Genomic DNA, 18,837 nt, shown 5'->3' with positions numbered 1-18,837 from the left:
TCTTTTTTTATATAATAGCCATTCTAGGGGGTGTGAGGTGGTATCTTGTGGTTTTGATTTGCATTTCCCTAATGTCTAATGATGTTGAGCATCTTTTCATGTGCTCATTGGCCATGTGCCTGTCTTCTTTGGAGAAATGTCTGTGCAAGTCCTTTGCCCACCTAACTCACTCTTAGCCTTTATCTTGGGGCCAAAAGCTGATGGGGCTGTTCACATGGGTCTTGGGCTACAGGCCAGCTTAGCATCAAAAGCCCTTGCAGTTACTTGCAGCTGCAGCTGCGGTTGCTTCAGCTGAACGATTCTCTCCGCAGCAGCCCTCTGCCCCAGCCTGTGGTTGAGGTAATTCCCCACAAGAGTCTGCTCTCTTCTCTTCAGTTCCCTTCTTTTCCTTCCACATGGTTTGGCAGAGGCTGAAAGGCAGAAGATTATAGGCGTGGAGTATAACCCTACAAACCAGCATGAAACCTCATGGTTGTCTTTTTCCACCCTCTGCCTCTACTTAGTTTTTCCTTTCTCTGAGGAATTGGGTTCCCAACGTCTCCTCCTTCCCCAGGATCAATCACTTGGCAGGGAGTTGTGGGAAATTAATTTGCATTCAGTCATGCCCGTGGCAACCTTCATAAGCGGGGCCAATGTTCCTGTCCTCGAGCCCAGACTCCATTCTCCTTGAAAGACTTGGGGTTTACAAAACGAAGTGGACTAGAACATAACTTTTAATAGCGCATTTGAACGGAATTTAATGAGGTTTTAAAACACAACTATAAAGTGGTTTTTCTGCAGGGACTATTACTAATCATAAGACTAATCATAGCAGTCTGTCTCATTTGCCCAGCATGTTCCAGTATTCAAAACACTTTCACATTAGTCGTCCCATTTGACAGCTCTCCTGGGAGGCCAGCAGGGCTGGTCTCATCTTCCTCGTGGCTTAGAGCTGTGTTTCTCAAATGTTAGTGTAGGTACAGAGCCCCTGGAAATGTTAAATTGCGGATTCTGATTCAGCAGGTCTGGGGTTAGCCTGGGATTCTGCATTTTTAACAGGGTTGCAGGCCTGATGCTGATGCCGTAGGTCCATGGAACACACTTGAGCCATGTGGATGAGTAACTTGTAATACTCAGGCTTAGAAAGGCTGAGTGACTTATCTAAGTTCACAGGGATAAATGGTGGTAGAGCCAGAATTGATTCCTTTCTTCCTTCCCTTTCCTTCCTTCCTTCTTTTTTTCTTCCTTCAACAAACATTAACCAAATGCATACTGTGTGCTAAATGTGGTTCTAGGTGCAAGAATGAGCGACATTAAAACTGCTTAACGCCAGAGTGAGGCACGAGCACTGACCAATCAGATCATCAGGTCAGCAGCTATGGCACTGGGGCATTGACACTCCAATGTCAGATGGCAGCAGGCCCAGAGGGCTTAGGAGAGAGCGTGGGTGACTTGGGAGTTGAGGGGTACTCGGTTTGGTGGGGTGGGGTGGACTCTGTACAGAAGACTCTCAGTATTCAGGACCAGTTGTAGAGTAGCCCTGGGCACACGGTGAACAGAGAAGTATTGGGCAGAACTTCTGGCCCTGAGGTGCTCACAGTGCAGTGGGAGAGGCAAACATGGCTCAGAGAGGCCAGTAGAGAGTTCTGGAAGTATTTGTAGGCTTCATGAGGGAAGGCCATTGCATTCATCTTTACCCTTTGCTGCTCTGTTCCCAGTGCCTGAGCAGCTCCTGGTGTATAGGGGATACTCAATAAATAGTTTTGTTCATGGAATGAATGACTGACCAGGGTACAGGGGGTACAGATGTGGGAGTGGACAGTTCTACCTGCAGTGCAACGAGTGGGAAGGAGCTGTCAAGGAAGACTACACAGAGGACGTGATGTCGGAGCTGAGTCTGGGGGCAGTGGGCAGCTCTGGAGATGGTCCCGTTTCTTGTCGGCTCCTGCCTAACCTGCAGCTGCCTTCCCTTAGTGCAGGGAGCTGACAATTCTGTCCCGTATTCACAATGCTGGGCCACTGACCTGAAGCTTTCCTCTTCTTCAGGGTGGTCAGGGCCATGTGGTATCTGGTTCTCCCAGCTCTCTAGGAAGTCCTGCCTTCAGGAAAAGAAAGGGTCCTTCCTGGAGCATGACTCAGGCCTGCTTGTGCTCACTGTCTTCAGAGCAGGCTCAGGCCCAGGAAAGGACCTCCCCAGCACTGGGTGCTGGGGACTCAGAGATGAATCAGACGGGCCCTCCAGAAACTCCCAGTCAGGCCTCTCATGCAAAGTCACTCCCTTGACTGGCAACGCCAGTGACCTTTGACACCCACCCCTCCAACCTTTGCACTCTGACCCATGGTCTCTGGCCCCAGCTCCTACTGTCTTCCCTCTCTGTTCCTACTTTACGAATTTTGCTGTGGTTTTCAAAGCCTCTTTTTATATTGGGGGCAGGGCAGGTATCACAGTCCCCGTTTTATGGATGTGGAGACTGAGGCTAATAGAGACGTAGTGTTTTGATAAAGGACATAAGGGAGAATTAGAACTCAAATGCTGGACTCTGATTCTGGTGTCCAGTGCCCTGCCTTAAAAACCAGGCAACCTTTTAACCCATCAACTAACTGATCAAGAGAAAGATATTTATCGACTGCCTACTATGTAGCCAGGCTCTGTTCTAGGCTTTGGGGATTCAACAGCGAACAACAGAGACAGAATCTCCACCCCATGGAGTTTTCTCTCTAGTCGGGGGAGATGAATGATTACAAATAAAAAGTAAAATATATAGTGTGGCAGATAGTGAACATATTATGGAGAAAAAAATGAAGCTGGAAAGGTGGATGGGGAGTGCTGAGGGGTAAGTGGAATACTTAGAGATGGCCTCCTTGAGGAGATGACTTTTAGGTAAAGACTTGCAGGAGGTGATGGGGCGAGCCCTGCAGATGTCTAGAGGAATACCACACCAAGCAGAGGGAACAGCAAGTGCAAAGACCCTGAGGTGGGAGTGTGCTTCCCGAAGGCTCTGAACCTCTTTTCAAAGTGAGTCTGGTCTTCTTCGGCCATGCAGGGTCAGCTTTTTGCCTCATTTGCTCTCTCCGCTTCCCCATGGGCCTCCCAGTGTGTGGCTTTGATAACATAGGGCACTGGGAGGCCCTGCAGCTGCTGGAGCAGGTGGTTACAAGCCAGAGAAGCCTGTAAGAGCCTACAGTGCTGGGATGCCTGCTCTCCCGCGGCCTCTCTGGGCCTGTGCCCAGCCTGCTGTCCGCCCCCCTGGGACATGTCTCTCGAGCAGCAGCGGTAGTATTGAAAGGTTGATCTCCCCATTAGAAGGGATTTGTCAGCACGAGCCGGGGCTTATCAGCCTAAGCCATGGGTCTGAAGGCTCAGACAGGTTCAGGGCTCCGAGGAGCTGACTCAGGCCTGGCTCTGCTGGGAATCCAGGAAAGGCCACCAGCTGTGGCTGCCGGGGTCAGAGTCAGGATGAATTGCTCGAGGTCTCCAGGGGCACTGCCAAAGCCACTGGTCGTTTCCAGTGCTCTTCTGGGTGTGCAGGAGAGGCAAGCCCCAATGGCTGGCATTCAAGGCTGAGCAAGGAAGGCCTCAACGTGTCTCACTCTGCACCCTCTCTCTGCCTGGGATGTGGTTTCCTTTCCTTTGGCTTCACCTGCACACTAGTAATTCCGAAACTTCCTCCAGGCTTTTCTCCTGAGTGCCAGCAGTCCACCCGACATTTCCACATGAGTGTCCCAGTGTCCTCTCCAGCTGAACATATCCAAAATGGGTCTCCCATCCTCCTCCAGATCTGATTGTGCCAGCTTGTCACAGCTAACTTTCCCTGTTTCACACACTTCATAGTGTGTGATGGTTAGCTTCATGTGTCACCTTGGCCAGGTGATGGTGTCCAGGTGTCTGGTCAAGCAAGCACTACCTAACCATTACTGCAAGGACATTTGTGGCTGGGTAATAAACCAGAAGGCTGGTTTATTAAATCATCAGTCAATTGACTGCACCTGTGACTGATTACGTCAACTAAGGGCATGTCTTGCTCAAGGAGAGAATTCAGTCAGCTGAATTTAGTCCAATCAGTTGAAAACTTTTAAGGGAGAAAGAGAGAGAACCTACACGTCTCCTTCGGCTAGCCAGTGAAGCACATCCTGAGGAGTTCATTGAAAGCCTTCATCAGAGTTGCCAGTTTGCTGCCTGCCCTACAGAATTTGGACTTGTGCATCCTGCCCTACAGAGTCTGGACTCATGCATCCCCAAAGTTGTGTGAAACACTTTTGTAAAATCTTATATTTACAGATACCTCTTGTTGGTTCTCTTTCCCTAGGGAACCCTAACTAATACATAGTGTATCAACTCATGAAAAACATTTTACCGGCCTTATGAGTAAAATTCTGTAACAATCCTGTTTTACAGAGGAGGAACCTGAGGAAGAAGGAGGCTACATCACTCAATACTTGCATTACATGGCTTCACTGGGCCAATTCCACATCCAAAATCTACCAAGACCCCTCACACCCCTCCATCTTCATGGCCATGACTACGCCCCCCACCTCAACCCCCACCACTGCCTGTGGGAGTGACTGCAACACTTTCCTAACAGGTCTCCCAGCTTCTGCTCTTGTTGCCTCACATCTGTTCTCCCCAGAACTGCCCGAGTGGTCTTAAGAAGTGCAGGGCTGATTACATCTCACTTTCCATGGTTTTTAGGATAAAATCCAAACTCAGGAACGTGATCTGCCAGGCCCCGTCTGATATGTCCTCTGTGTCCCCGTCCTCACGCAGCTCACACCCATCCCGCTGACTTTCAGTTCCTTGAACATGTCGGGCTCCTTTTCCCCTCAGAGCCTCACCAGGTGCTGCTGCTTCTGCTTGGAATGCTCCCCCACTCCCTCATTTGCTATCATTCTCCAGGTTTCAATTTAAACATCACTTTCTCGGGGAAGTCTTCTTGACGTCCCCTTTGTAGGTCTTGTGTTAGTGTCCGAGGACTGCCATGATAAATCCCACAAACCAAATGGTTTAAAACAACAGAAATCTATTCTCTCTCAGTTCTAGAGACTTGAAGTCTGAAGTCAAGGTGTTGGCAGAGCCATGCTCCCTCCAAAGCCCCTAGGGGATGGTCCTTCCTAGCCTCCTCCAGCTTCTGTAGCCCCAGACACTCCCTGGCTTGTGGGCACATCACTCCAGTCTGCTCCGGCATCACAAAGCCTTCTCCTTGTGTCCAAATTTCCCACTTCTTTTAAAGACACCAGTCCTGTTGGATTTAGGGCTCACCCTAATCCAGTATGACCAAATCTTAACTAATTACATCTACAAAGGCCCTATTTTCAAATAAGACCACATTCTGAGGTCCCAAGTGGACGTGAATTTTGGGGGGACATTATTCACCCAGAACATGTCTCCTAATCCTGTTAGGAGCTCTCATGGCTCCTTGAACTTCATGTTGACAGAACTTGGCTAAACTGCAATTAACTAACTGGACTCTTACTTGTTGAGCAGATGGGCTTTCCCGCTACGTTAAAAGGCCCATGAGGACAGGCACTAGTTCTGTTGGTCCACAGCTGTATCCCTAGCATAGCACCTGACTCCCAGAGGGTGGCCAGTAAATACTCAGGAATAAATGAATGATGTTCTCAACCTTTTTCCTCACTTAGTCCCTTATTGCTCCCCTGTACACACTGTACACTTCGCCTAAACTGCTTTCCTTATTCCCTTTCACATAGCCATACTCATTCCAGCCTCAGTGCCTTGGCTTGTGCTATTTCTACTGCCTGATGTCCTGCTGCTTCTCTCCCCCATCCTCCAGCCTGCCAGTCCTTCAGGATTCCCCTCCAGCCTCCACTCCTCCAAGTGGCCTTCCCTCTGCACACTAACAGCCTTAGGGTCTCCCTCATTCTTCTTGCCATCTTGTGCTATTTCTCCTCCTGATCCTGCCTGGGCAAGAGTCCTTGACCCAAGCTCCACACAGACAGGGACCAAATCTTTTCCTGCATCTTTCCCAGAACTGCTGGTCTCAGGGATGGGCACAAGGAGATGCAAGAAAAGATGCACTGAGTCCAGCTGAAGCCCTCGGTCTGCTGTCTCCAATTCTCCTGGTCTTTGGGGTTCCATGGAAGGCGAATCTTCCCATTCCTCATCTCCTCTACTGTACCACCCACCAGCTTCTCATCGACACAGACTCCATGAGCAAGTGTGATTGTGAGAAAGTAGAGGCAGTGGAAACAGAAAGGGCTTTGGAGCCAGACAGATTAGGAGTAAAATCTTAATAGAACCACATGAAGTTGCCATTCCTAGGCCAAAGCTATCGGATGTCAATAGTATCATGAAGTTCGATTTAATAAGTACTTTCAGGCAGCTGGTCTGACCCCCCTCAGACTTGGTTTCCTCATCTGTGAAACGGGAGGAGTAGAGCCTCATCTAGAGTGTTGGAGAGAGGAGAAAATGAAGCCGCGTAGCATTGAGGGCAAAAGCTTGAATTCTGGAGCCAAGGGCCCGAGTTTGGACCCTGATCCACTATTTTATTGCGGTTTCTAAATGCAGACATTGGGGCTCATTTTGGCTAGTTTAAGCAGAGCAGGAATTAATTACAGGATGTTGGGCAGCTTGAAGAATCCCAGGAGGGCCCCAGGAGCAAGGCCCAACCAAACTGTGGGGCATTTTTAGTGAAAACATCAGTGTCCAGTTGCTGAGTCCCTATCACATTCAGGGGTGGATGCTAGAGGCTCTGCCACTGCTGTCCCCAAAGAACTGGATGCCTCTGCCACTGCCCTCCCTGTAAAATTCATTCCCCTCCAGGCTGCCTCCTTCTTCTGAAATTGTCTCACATGGGTGTGTCTGATTGATGGCACCTGGTCACATGTCTAAACCCGCCCCCCAAAGGAGCCTGGGGATGAGGCTTTTCTGCATTTTACCTTGAGAATGTGGGTCCGATAATGCAGGAAAAAATGAAAATGTAGGGAGGCCATTCGAAGATGACAGCTATCCACTACCACTTCTAAACTAGCTGTGTGATCTTGGACAAGTAACTTATCCTCTTTGAGCCTCAGTTTTCTCTTCTGCAAAATGGGTAAAATAGTATTATCTGTATCATATGGTCATAGGATTAAATGCACTGATTTGTGAAAAAACGAATCTGGTACATAGAAAACCCTCAACAGGTGTTAGCTATAATAGTTATTTTAATATTATTCATGGATTTGAGACCTCTTGGCATAAAACCTGGCATGGAGAAGATGCTCTTTAAGGGTTTGCTGAATGAAATCCTGGGCTTTGTTAGTGTTCAGAATTCTTGATCCATCCAGAGCATGGCAGAAGCTAGGAACAGTGGTGTGCTGGAGTCAACCTTTATTTGCCTGTAAGAGCCTATTGTCAGCCTTTCAGGAATCTTGCAAGTTGGCTAATATCACATTGATAGGTTGAAATCTGCTCTATGGAGAATTTACAACATGGAAATTGGCAGATCTTACAAATTGGGGTTCTCTTTTTTCCAGAAATGGCAACTTCAAATGGCTAAACGTATGCTAGCAAGCCACAGGCTAAGGACACAGGGTAAGAAGTATATAAAGTGCCTTGCACTGTCCGTCTGTCTTGGTTCTTTTGCATGGGGTCCTTCTCTACAGATAGGAAATTCTTAGGATCAACTTAATTTTCCATAGGTGAAGACACATAGATGAACCCCTGGATACATGGATTTTCACATTTCCCTGGGTGACTACCTGTTTTGCACTGGCGAGTTCTTACTAGACAGTAAGCCCCTTGAGGACAGGCCCTGGCACCCAACCCGAGGTCTAGCATGCAGTAGTAGCTCAGGGGGTATTTGTGGAATGGATAAATGGATGAGATCTCTGGAGTTGGAACCCTTTTCCTTCCTTACACTGGCATACAACATTCACTCTCCTTTCCTGGTGTCCCTTAGGAAGGCATCACCAGTCCTGTTTTCCTTCCTCCTGCCCTCCTGCCATGTGGCTCATAAGAAGAGAATGTGGTGGAGGCTGGGGAGGCGGAGGGGCTGCTTAAATGTTCACGAACCTCGTAAGTAGGGGAGAAGTGGGGGTTGCCTCCCGCTCTGGAAACGTTCCTCTGATTGCAGAGCTCAGCAGGCTGCCGTGACTCAAGACGAAAAGGAGGGAGAGGCAAACACCCTGCATTTTAATTAAAGCCAACTTTACATTGTTATTCCATTTGCCTGTGTTATTGCACGGGCTTACAATAAAGTTATACAGTGCCCCCAGGGCGGCTGGAGCTGCGTGATAGAATGTGTCCAAGTTCAGCACTCCAGGACTGCACTTGGCTGCTCTTCAGGGTGAACCTGAGCCAGCCCGGGGTCTTCTCTGGGGCTCCAAGCTATTGTTTAGCCTCAGACTTGTTAGCAGCGCATTTATTTATATTTCATTCATTCAACAAACATTTATGGAGTGATTTCTGTGTACTCGGCAGTAGGCTAGGTGCTAAGCCTACCCCTGGCATGTTGCTGAACGCCCCCAAGCCTGCAGTCTTCAAGACCTGGCCCTGACACCCGTCTCTCTCCAGTCACGCAGCGCTCCATGGTCGCACCTCAAACCAACCCCCCTCCCCAAATGCTTATTCTCGTCTTTCTTCCTTTGCTCTGTGCTTGGCATCAGTGATTGAGCTGAGCAATCTCTTACAGATAGTACCTCCCTAAGTTCCTTCACATCTGACATCTCTTCAGATTCTCACAGCTCTCCCACCTGGATCCTGCCCACTTTTCAAGGCTCAGTGCAGATGCCAGCTCCTCTGCAGCCTTCCCTGGGCCCTGGGCATCAGTAGTCCCACCTGTCCCTGGCTCCTCAGGTGTTCCCTTTGTCCCCTTTTCATGGATCTCATCACAATTTTTAAAAGTTTAAATATTAAGGCATATTTTACATAATTAGGTGTGGTTTGATGAATTTGAACCAATGCACAAATCCATGTATTCATCACCCCATTGAAGACACAGGACATTTCCATCACCCTAGAAAGCTCCCTCATTACTATTCCCAATTAATCTTACCCTCCAGAGGCAACCACTGTTTTGATTTCTATAGATTTTGATTTCATTGTTGATTAGTTTTTGCCTGATCTTGAACTTCATGTAAACGGAGCCAGACAGTGTGTATTCTTTTGTGTCTGGTTTCTTTTGCTCAGCACAATGTTTTCGAGCTTCATCTATGTTTTGGTAGATTAGTAGTTTGCTTTTTTGTTACTGCTGAGTTGTATTCCATTTTATGGTTATATCACATTTTGTTTATTCATTTATTTGTGTTGTTTTTAGTTTGGGGCTACTTCTTGTACACATCTTTTTGTGGACTTATGTATTCCTTTTTCTCAGGTAAATACCTGAGAGTGGAATTGCTGGGTCACAGAGTAAATGTATTTTGGACTTTATGAAATGGCCAAATCGTTTTCCAAAGTGGTTGTACCCATTTTGCATTCCTGCCAGCAATGTATGAGTGTTTTAGTTGCTCCATATCCTCACCAACATTTGCTGTTTTCAGTCATTTTCATTTAGTCATTCTAGTTGTATCACTTTGTAGTTTTAATTTGCATTTACAGATGATTAATGACATTGAGCACTTTTACATGTACTACTGACCATTTTCGTATTTATAAAGTGTCTGTTCAAGTATTTGTTCAGTTTTTATTGGATTATTTGTAATTTTACTATTCAGTTTTAGGAATGATTTATGTATTCACAATATATATATTTTTGCCTATTGATTTCTTATTAATTTATTTTGATGGACAAAAAAATGTATGGAAGACTTCTATACTGAAAGCTACAAAACATTGCTGCAAGAAATTAAAAGAGTCTAAGTAAATGGAGAGACATGTCATGTTATTGGATCAGTAGGCATAGTATTGTTAAGATGTCTATTCTCCCAGTGCAATCCTAATTGAAATTACAACAGCCTTTTCTGAAGAATTTATATGGAAATTGCAATTGACCTAGAATAGCCAAAACAATTTTTTCCTTGTAGGAAAAAAACAGAAGCAGAAGGCTTAAGATTATCTGATTTCAAGAGTTACCATAAAATTATAATAATAAAGAAAGGTTGGAATTGGCATGAGGATAGACAAACAGACTCATGGAATAGCACAAAGTCCAGAAATAGATCCCACTCATATCATCAATTGATTTTTTAAAATAATTTTTATTAGAGAAGTTTGGGCTTATAGAACAATCATTCATAAAATATAGGATTCCCCTACAGCAGCCCATAGCCACCACCTGGTTTTTGTGTGGAACATTTGTTACAATCGATGATAGCATTTTTTTTTAATTGTACTATTTTTTGAACAGTAGTTACCATTGTTACAGTTGATGAAAGATTATTAAGATAGTACTATTAACTATCGTCCATGGTTTATGTAAGGTGTATTTTTCCCCCATATACCACCCTATTATTAACACCTGTATTAGTGTCATACATTTGTTATAATTAATGAAGGAACATTCTTAGACCTGTATTCTTAATAATAGTCCATCTTCTATAATACGGTTCATTGTGTTATATGATCCTGTATTTTATCATTTAATTTTTATTCTGGTAACATATATGACCCAAAGTTTCCTCTTTTAACCATGTTCACCTATATAATTCAGTGCTGTGAATTACACTCAGGATAATGTGCTACCATCACAACCATCCATTTCTAAACCTTTACAGTTAACGTAAATAGAAATTCTGTACAAATTAAGCATCAACTCCCCATTCTCTTACCCCTAGTCTATCCCCTGGTAATCTATATTCTAGATTCTAACTCTATGAGTTTGCTTATTATAATTAGTTTGTATCAGTGAGATCATACAATATTTGTCCTTTTGTGTCTGGCTTATTTCACTTGGCATAATGTCTTCAAGGTTCATCCATGTTGTCACAAGCATCAGGACTTCATTCCTTTTTATGGCCAAGTAATATTCCAATATCCCACTCATGTCCATTCTCAGGAAATATGCCTTTTTCTTGTTCAACTGTATTCTGACTTTTATAGGAATTAAAGACTAGGGTTGTATATTGAGGATATAGTACTACTGGGTTTTGTATGTACCCTTTTAGTTATCCTTACCAAAGATCTTCATTTCTTCACACTACTCCAAGTCACTGTCTCTTCCTTTAAACCTGCAGAACTTCCTTTGGTAATTCTTGTAGGACAGGTCTTTTTGTTGACGAACTCTGTTTCTGTTTATCTGTGAATATTTTAAACTGCCCCTCATTTTTGAAGGACAGTCTTGCTGGATAAAGAATTTTTGGCTGGCATTTTTTCTCTTTCAGTACCTTAAATATATCCTACCACTGCCTTCTTGCCTGCATGGTTCCTGATAAGAAATCGGAGCTTAGTCTTATTGAGGATCCCCCTGTGTATGATGAATTGCTTTTCTCTTACTGCTTTCAGAATTCTCTCTTTATGTTTTGGATTTGAAATTCTGATTAATATGTATTTTGGAGTAGATCTGTTAGAATTTATTCTGTTTGGAGTAAATTGTGCTTTTTGGACATGTTTGTTTATGTCTTTCATAAGAGTTGAGAAATTTTCGGCCATTATTTTCTCAAATATTCTTTATTCCCCTGTTCCCTTGTCTTCTCCTTCTAGGACGCCCACAAACCATATGTTTGTGTACTTCATGCTGTCACTCATTTTCCTGAGACACTGCTTAATTTTTTCTATTCTTTTCTCTATCTATCCTTCAGATTGTATGATTTCAATTGTCCCATCTTCTCGTTCACTGTTTATTTCTTCTGACTGTTCAAATCTGCTGTTGTACACCTCTAGTGTATTTTTAACCTCCTCTGTTGTGCCTTTAATTCCCATTTTTTTTATGTTTTGTTTATACTTTTAAGTTCTTCTTTATTCTCGTATATTGTGTTCTTAATATCCTTTATCTCTTTATGCCTATTTTCCATCATGTCCTTGAATTGATTTAGAAGATTTGTTTGAACTTCTTTAATTAGTTGTTCCAAATTCTGTGTCTCCCCTGAAGTTTTCATTTGTTTCCTTGACTGAGCCATATCTTCCTATTTCTTAGTATGGCTTGTAATTTTTTTCCTGATGTCTAGGCATCTGGTTATCTTTATGAGTTAATTCTGGAGGTCAGTTTCTCCCTCTTGTCTAGGGTTTTATGGTTGATTGACTTTGTGTTAAGGCTCTTCCTTGTTGCTTGGTCTAACTTATTCTAGTCCTTTAGAATAGCCCGTGTTTAGCTGATCACATTTTCTCACCTCTTCTTCATCTGATTCTTGCCCTTGATATGAGGTACAATTTTTAAGATTTCACTTTTTGTGTAATTGTTTCACCTCTAGGAAAAATCTTCCTTTCCTCTCTTCCTTCTCCAGGAATCTTGATCTGTTCTGTTTGTTTTTGTGCAGAAAAATATGGAATGTTTCATGAATTTACATATCATCCATGCTAATCTTCTCTGTATCATTCCAATTTTAGAATATGTACTGCTGAAGTGAGCACCATCAATTGATTTTGACCAATACAATAGGGAAATGAAAGTCTTTTCAACAAATAGTGCTAGAACCTGGATGTCCTTATGGGAGAAATTGAACCTCAACCATGACCTCACTCAATACAAAAAAAAAAAATTAATTAAAAGTGGATTATAGATGTAAACTTAAAAGCTGAGCTATAAAACTTCTAGAAGAAAATATAGGATAATATATTCATGACTTTAGAGTAGACAAAAATTTCTTAGGACATAAAAAGTATTAACCATAAAGCAAAAAATTGGTTTTTAATATTGATGTTATATCCTGAATTGTTGCTAAATTCATTTACTAGTTCTAATAATTTTTGGTGTACTCTTTAGGATTTTCCATGTTCAACATTGTTTCATCAGTGAATAAAAACAATTATACTTCTTCCTTTCCAATTTTTTATGAGTTTCATTTCTTTTTCTTGTCTTATTCCATTGGCTAGTATCACCACTGCAGTATTAAATTGAAATGGTAGGAGTGGCATCCTTGTCTTGTTCTGGATATTAGGGGAGAAGGGTTTAATATTTAATCATTAAGTATGATGTTAGTTGTAGATTTTTCACAGATTTTTTTACAAGATTGAGAAAGTTCCCTTTATCCCTAGATGGCCGAAAGTTTTTATTATGAATGGATGTTGAATTTTATCAAATGATTTTTCAGCAGCCACTGAAATGACCATTTGATTTTTCTCCTTTATTCTATTAATGTGGAAAATTACATTGATTAACATTTGAGTGTTAAGCCAACCTTGCATCCTGAGATAAACTACACTTGTTTGTAACCTGTTTTTTGTTTTAAATATGGCTGTATTTGATTTGAAAATAATTTAAGGATTTTTTTTTTCTCTGTTCATGAGGGATGTTGATCTGTAATTTTCTTTTCTCTCAATGCCATTGTTTGGTTTTGGTGTCAAGGTTATACTAACCTCATCTAATGAGTTAGGAAATGTTCCTTCCTCCTGTATTTTCTGAAAGAATTTATTTAAATTTTGTATTATTTATTCATTAAATATCTGATAGAATTCATCATTGGAAACATCTGGACCTAGAGTTTTATATATGGGAATTTTTTAAATTATGAATTCAATTTCTTTAAGATATAGTGGTATTCAGATTTTCTATTTCTTCTTCTGTCAGTATTGGCAATTTGTGTCTTTCAAGGAATTTGTTTATTTCTTCTAAATTGTTCAATTAGTTAGCATAAAACTGTTCATAATATTCTCATATCATTTTAGTGTTCTGTAGGATTGTAGTAATGTCTCCTTTAATTCCTGATATTGGTGACTTGTGTTTTCTTTTTATTTTCTTGATTAATCTAGCTAGGGATTTGTCAATTTTAGTAGTTTCTTCAAAGAACCAGCTTTTGGTTTAATTGATTTCTTCTTTATAGTTTTCTATTTCAATGAGTTACACTATTGTCTTTAATATTTCTTTCCTTCTACTTTCTTTGTTCTCCTTTTTCTAGATTCTTAAGATGGAAATTTAGATCATTAATTTAAAATTATTCTTAATATAAACCTCTAAAATTATACAGTTTTATCTAAGCACTGCTTTTGCTGCATCCCACAAGCTTTATGTTGTGTTTTCATTATCATTCAGTCCTCACACTCTCATACTACTTAGATCTGTGCTCATTTTCTTAGAGTCCTTCCCTGATCAATCCATATAGACCAGCTCCTTGGCCCCTACCAGTCTCTACCCCTTTACCCTGCCTTATTTTTTTCATAACACCTCCTATTTATTATGTTATAACTTATTTGCTCATATTTTTATTATCTGTCTCAACTAAGCTTCATTAAGGTAGAGACTATCTGTTTTGTTTACTGCTGTATCCCCAATACTTTAGAAAAGCTCTTAATATTTGTTAATGAAGGAATAAATGAATTAAGACCCTGTACATACATCCCCTTCTTAGAAGCCTTACCTAACAGCCTTCTCCAAACTTCAGACAAGTTCATTTCACCCTTCTCCTAGCACAGCCCTGATTGTACTGCATCATGACTGTGTGTCTCTATCATCCCCACTGGCCACCTGTCCAAGGGCAAGGACTCTTTATTCACCACTGCTGAGTACAGGGTCCAACACAGAAGAGATTAGCAAATGTTTGCAAAAATGAATTAAGTGGCACCAGTCAGTCCTGCCTTGCAAATCAGCTGTGAACTAGACTTACCTGTCAGACCACCACCTTCCCCATGAGTTTGAGAGATTTAAACTAGGAAAAGCTTTTAAGTTTGTAGGATGATGTGGCTAGTCTGTGATTCAGACAGTGAAATAATAAAAACAGGTTGGCGCCATACTTTCCAATTTAGAAAGCATTTTCCTACACATGATTGCATTGGCCATTCATGACATTCTTGGGAGGAAGGCATTGTTATTCTCATTTTTAAGATGAGGAAGCCCAGGCTCAGAAAGTTGAAACCATGTAGACAAGAACTGGAGAATTTGAGATTGGATCCAAGGTTTCTGAAATCCCCAGTGTTTTTAGAGCACCATGCACTACGTCTTCCTTCTTAGAAAAGAGGCATCTGTGTGTCTTGGAGGCAAGATGAGTTCCAAGGCCCGTTTGACCAGTGGTGGGAGGTTTGGTACCTGTTGAGCTTGGTGGGTCCATCAGGAGTAGGGGTGCCTGCATAGACCCATGTGGGCACTGGGCTTGGGCTTTGCTGCTTTCATCCATAGATACAGTCTTGTGTAAAGAAAAGAGCTCTTGAATTTTATACCTGGCCTCTCCCTACTATTAGTTAAGGACCCTGAGCAAGGGACTTTCCTTCTCTGAACCTCAGTTTTCTCATCTCTAAAATGGGTTTTTTCCATATAAACCATAGGTTTTTTTTTTTTATTAGTGAAACATTTTGTTTGCATTAATGATAGAAAAAACATGTCAGGAATCATGAAAATATGAAATGCTTCATGAATTTGTGTGTCATCTTTGCAAAGGGGCCATGTTAATCTTCTCTGTATCATCACAATTTCTCTGTATATGTGGTGCCAAAGTGAACACTAAAATGAGGATTTAATACCCACCTCCTAGAGTTCCTGTGAGAATGACATGAAGTAATCATGTCACTGGATTTTTTCTTTATTAGAAGGGTTGTGGGCTAAAGAACAATCACACATAAAATACAGGATTCCCATACATCACCCCAACACCTTGTATAGGTGTGGAACACTTGCTATAATTGATGATAGCACATTTTAATAACTGTACCATTAACCAAAGTCCATGGTTTAACCATGGTTGGTATAGTGCATCTCCAAGGATCCTTTTTTTTAATATTCATTTTATTGAGATATATTCACATACCACACAGTCATACAAAACAAATCATACATTCGATTGTTCACAGTACCATTACATAGTTGTACATTCATCACCAAAATCAATCCCCGACACCCTCATTACCACACACACAAAAATAACCAGAATAATAATTAAAGTGAAAAGGCAACTAAAGTAAAAAAGAACACTGGGCGCCCTTGTCTGTTTGTTTCTTTGTTTCCTTCCCCCACCCTTCCACTCATCCATCCACAAACTAGACGAAGGGGAGTGTGATCCCCATGGCCCCCCCAATCCCACTGTCCCCCCTCATAAGCCACATTTTTATACAGTTGTCTTCAAGATTCATGGGTTCTGGGTTATAGATTGATAGTTTCAGGTATCTACCACCAGCTACCCCAGTTCATTAGAACCTAAGAAGGGTTGTCTATATTGTGCATAAGAGTGCCCACCAGAGTGACCTCTCGGCTCCTTTTGGAATCTCTCTGCCACTGAAGCTTATTTCATTTCCTTTCACATCCCCCTTTTGGTCAAGATGTTCTCCATCCCACGATGCCGGGTCTACATTCCTTCCTAGGAGTCATATTCCACGTTGCCAGGGAGATTCACTCCCCTGGGTGTCTGATCCCACATAGTGGGGAGGGCAGTGATTTCACCTTTCAAGTTGGCTTAGCTAGAGAGAGAGGGCCACATCTGAGCAACAAAGAGGCACTCAGGAGGAGGCTCTTAGGCACAATTACAGGGAGGCCTAGCCTCTCCTTTGCAGCAACCGTCTTCCCAAGGGCAAATCCCGTGGTAGAGGGCTCAATTCCAAGGTTCCTTTTTTTTTAATAATTCAATTTTATTGAGATATATTCACATACCATACAGTCATACAAAGCATACAATCGATTGTTCACAGTACCACCATATAGTTGTGCATCCTTCAGCAAAATCAATTTTTGAACATTTTCATTACCACACACACAAAAGTAATAAGGATAAAAATTAAAGTGAAAAAGAACAATTAAGGTAAAAAAGATCACCGGGTGCTTTTTCTTTTTGGCCCCCTTTTTTCTACTCATCCATCCATACACTGGACAAAGGGGAGTGTGAGCCACATGGCTTTCCCAATCACATTGTCACCCCTCATAAGCTACATTTGTATACAGTCATCTTCAAGATTTGAGGGTTCTGGGTTGTAGCTTGACAGTTTCAGGTATTCACTGCTAGCTATTCCAATTCATTAGAACCTAGAAAGGGTTATCTATATATATGCGTAAGAGTGCCCACCAGAGTGACCTCTCGGCTCCTTTTGGAATCTCTTAGCCACTGAAACTTATTTAATTTCACATCCCCCTTTTGGTCAAGAAGATGTTCTTCCAAAGATCCTTTTTCAAAAATTTTTATTCCATTACTATATATACAATCTAACATTTTCCTTCCTAATCACATTCAGACATATAACTCAGTGCTGCTATATTGTACCACCATCACCACCATCCATCACCAAACATCTCCATCATTCCAAACAGGAACTCTGTGCATTCTAAGCCTTAACTTGCCATCGCCCATCCCCACCTCATCCCCCAGTAACCTACATTCTAGGCTCTGACTCCATAAGTTTGATTATTCCAATCATTTCTAATCAGTGGGATCATACAATACCTTTGTATCTGGCTCATTTCACTCAACATGGCATCAAGGTTCATCCATGTTGCTGCATGTATCAGGACTTCACTCCTCTCTATGGCTGAACAATATTCCATCATATGTATACACCACACTCTATTTATCCATTCATTGAATGTAACTGGATCTTGTAGGGGCTCTTAAAAAGTAGCCCCTCACCCTTAGATAATTTTCACTGCATCCCTGAAATGCTCTCACATCCATAATATTCTTCCTGGTGATTTACTTCTCATTGATATGGGACAAAAGAAGGAGGGAGCAGTAGCACAGCTGATAGGGGGTGGGCATCTGCCAGCTGTTGTTGCTGTGTTATATTTGGGTTCCCAATGGGTAAGAAATGCCCCCAGCTCCAGGAGGACTCTTTGAGGTGGGGTCATCTGGTACCAAACGCACAGCATTTACAGAGTACCTGATAAGAATGACAGCCCAGGAGCTGCCATCCACTAACTGGGATTTGTTGTTTATTCTGTACAGAAAACAGGTCTGAGTCCAAATTTCCTGGCTGGATCCTGGAGACTCCTCTTCCCAGGCCATGACAGTCTCCCTTACTTTAATCTCAGGGAGGATGGATCCTGCTCCTTGCGTGCCCAGTCTCTGGCAGTGATCCTGTTTCGACTCAGACCCTCCTCTGAGGACCCTCTCCTAATGTTAATGGCAGCAGGGACTGGACATGGAGAGGTCTGACTCCAGTTGCTCTTTCCATCTGTATCTCTGGCCACTTCCAGTCTACACCCTACACATGGGCCCCCATCAGCCTTTCCTGGAACATTCCCAGCCACATCCCAGCTCAAGGCCTGTGCTCATCCCTTTGCCTGGAGCACACATCCACAAAATCTGTACAGGCCTTGACTGCAGATCTCTGCCTAACTTGATGATTTCCCCAAGGCAAGTTAACCTGTTAAAACCTGACCTGTTCTGCTTAGATAGACCACAAGGCCATAGCCCTGTAAACTCCACTGCATCCAAGGTAGGGTTACCAGATTTAGCAAATAAAAGTATGGGATACCCAGTGAAATTTGAATCTTGGATAAACAATGAATAATATTTTAATGTAAGTGTATGTCTCTGCAATATTTGGGGCACACTTATACTAAAATTATTTGTTATTTATCTGAAATTCAGATGTAACTGAGCATCCTGTATTTTATCTGACAACCCTGATCCATGGATGTATAAGCATGTGATAGCCGTGCAGGCTTCTAGGAAGGGTGATGGTTTCCAGAGGGCCTGGGCTCCCTGAAATGGAATTGGCCTGAGAGCTCCCCTAGTCCAGGGCCCCCATTTTACAGGTCATTGCCCAGAGAATGGAAGGATGTGCCCAGAGTCACCCAGCGGGTGGGTGGCAGAGGGAAGGCTGGAATGCAAGCTCACTGTTTCTAGCCACGGCTCCTTGTGCCAGCAGCTCTGTGCTCTGGACTGATGAGCAGCTCAAGTTCCCATTCCCCTGCC

At 42.6% G+C, this 18,837-nt stretch overlaps 1 protein-coding gene, 1 non-coding gene and 1 pseudogene across 4 annotated transcripts in view; 1 reads left to right on the top strand and 2 right to left on the bottom strand.

Annotated features, from left to right (window-relative positions):
• The window catches only part of FOXD2 (forkhead box D2), a 135,608-nt gene that overhangs the window by 59,047 nt on the left and 57,724 nt on the right, over window positions 1–18,837 (top strand). The window lies entirely within an intron of this gene.
• LOC119528299 lies at window positions 12,328–12,421 on the bottom strand (annotated as a pseudogene).
• LOC119528298 lies at window positions 15,333–15,441 on the bottom strand. Its single transcript, XR_005215613.1, has one exon. It is a non-coding gene; the product is annotated as a U6 spliceosomal RNA (small nuclear RNA).

Source organism: Choloepus didactylus, chromosome 2 (genome assembly GCF_015220235.1).
Source record: "Choloepus didactylus isolate mChoDid1 chromosome 2, mChoDid1.pri, whole genome shotgun sequence".
Taxonomy (NCBI): domain Eukaryota; kingdom Metazoa; phylum Chordata; class Mammalia; order Pilosa; family Megalonychidae; genus Choloepus; species Choloepus didactylus.
Note: the sequence above shows the minus strand (reverse complement) of the source record. Positions and strands in the feature narration are given on the sequence as shown.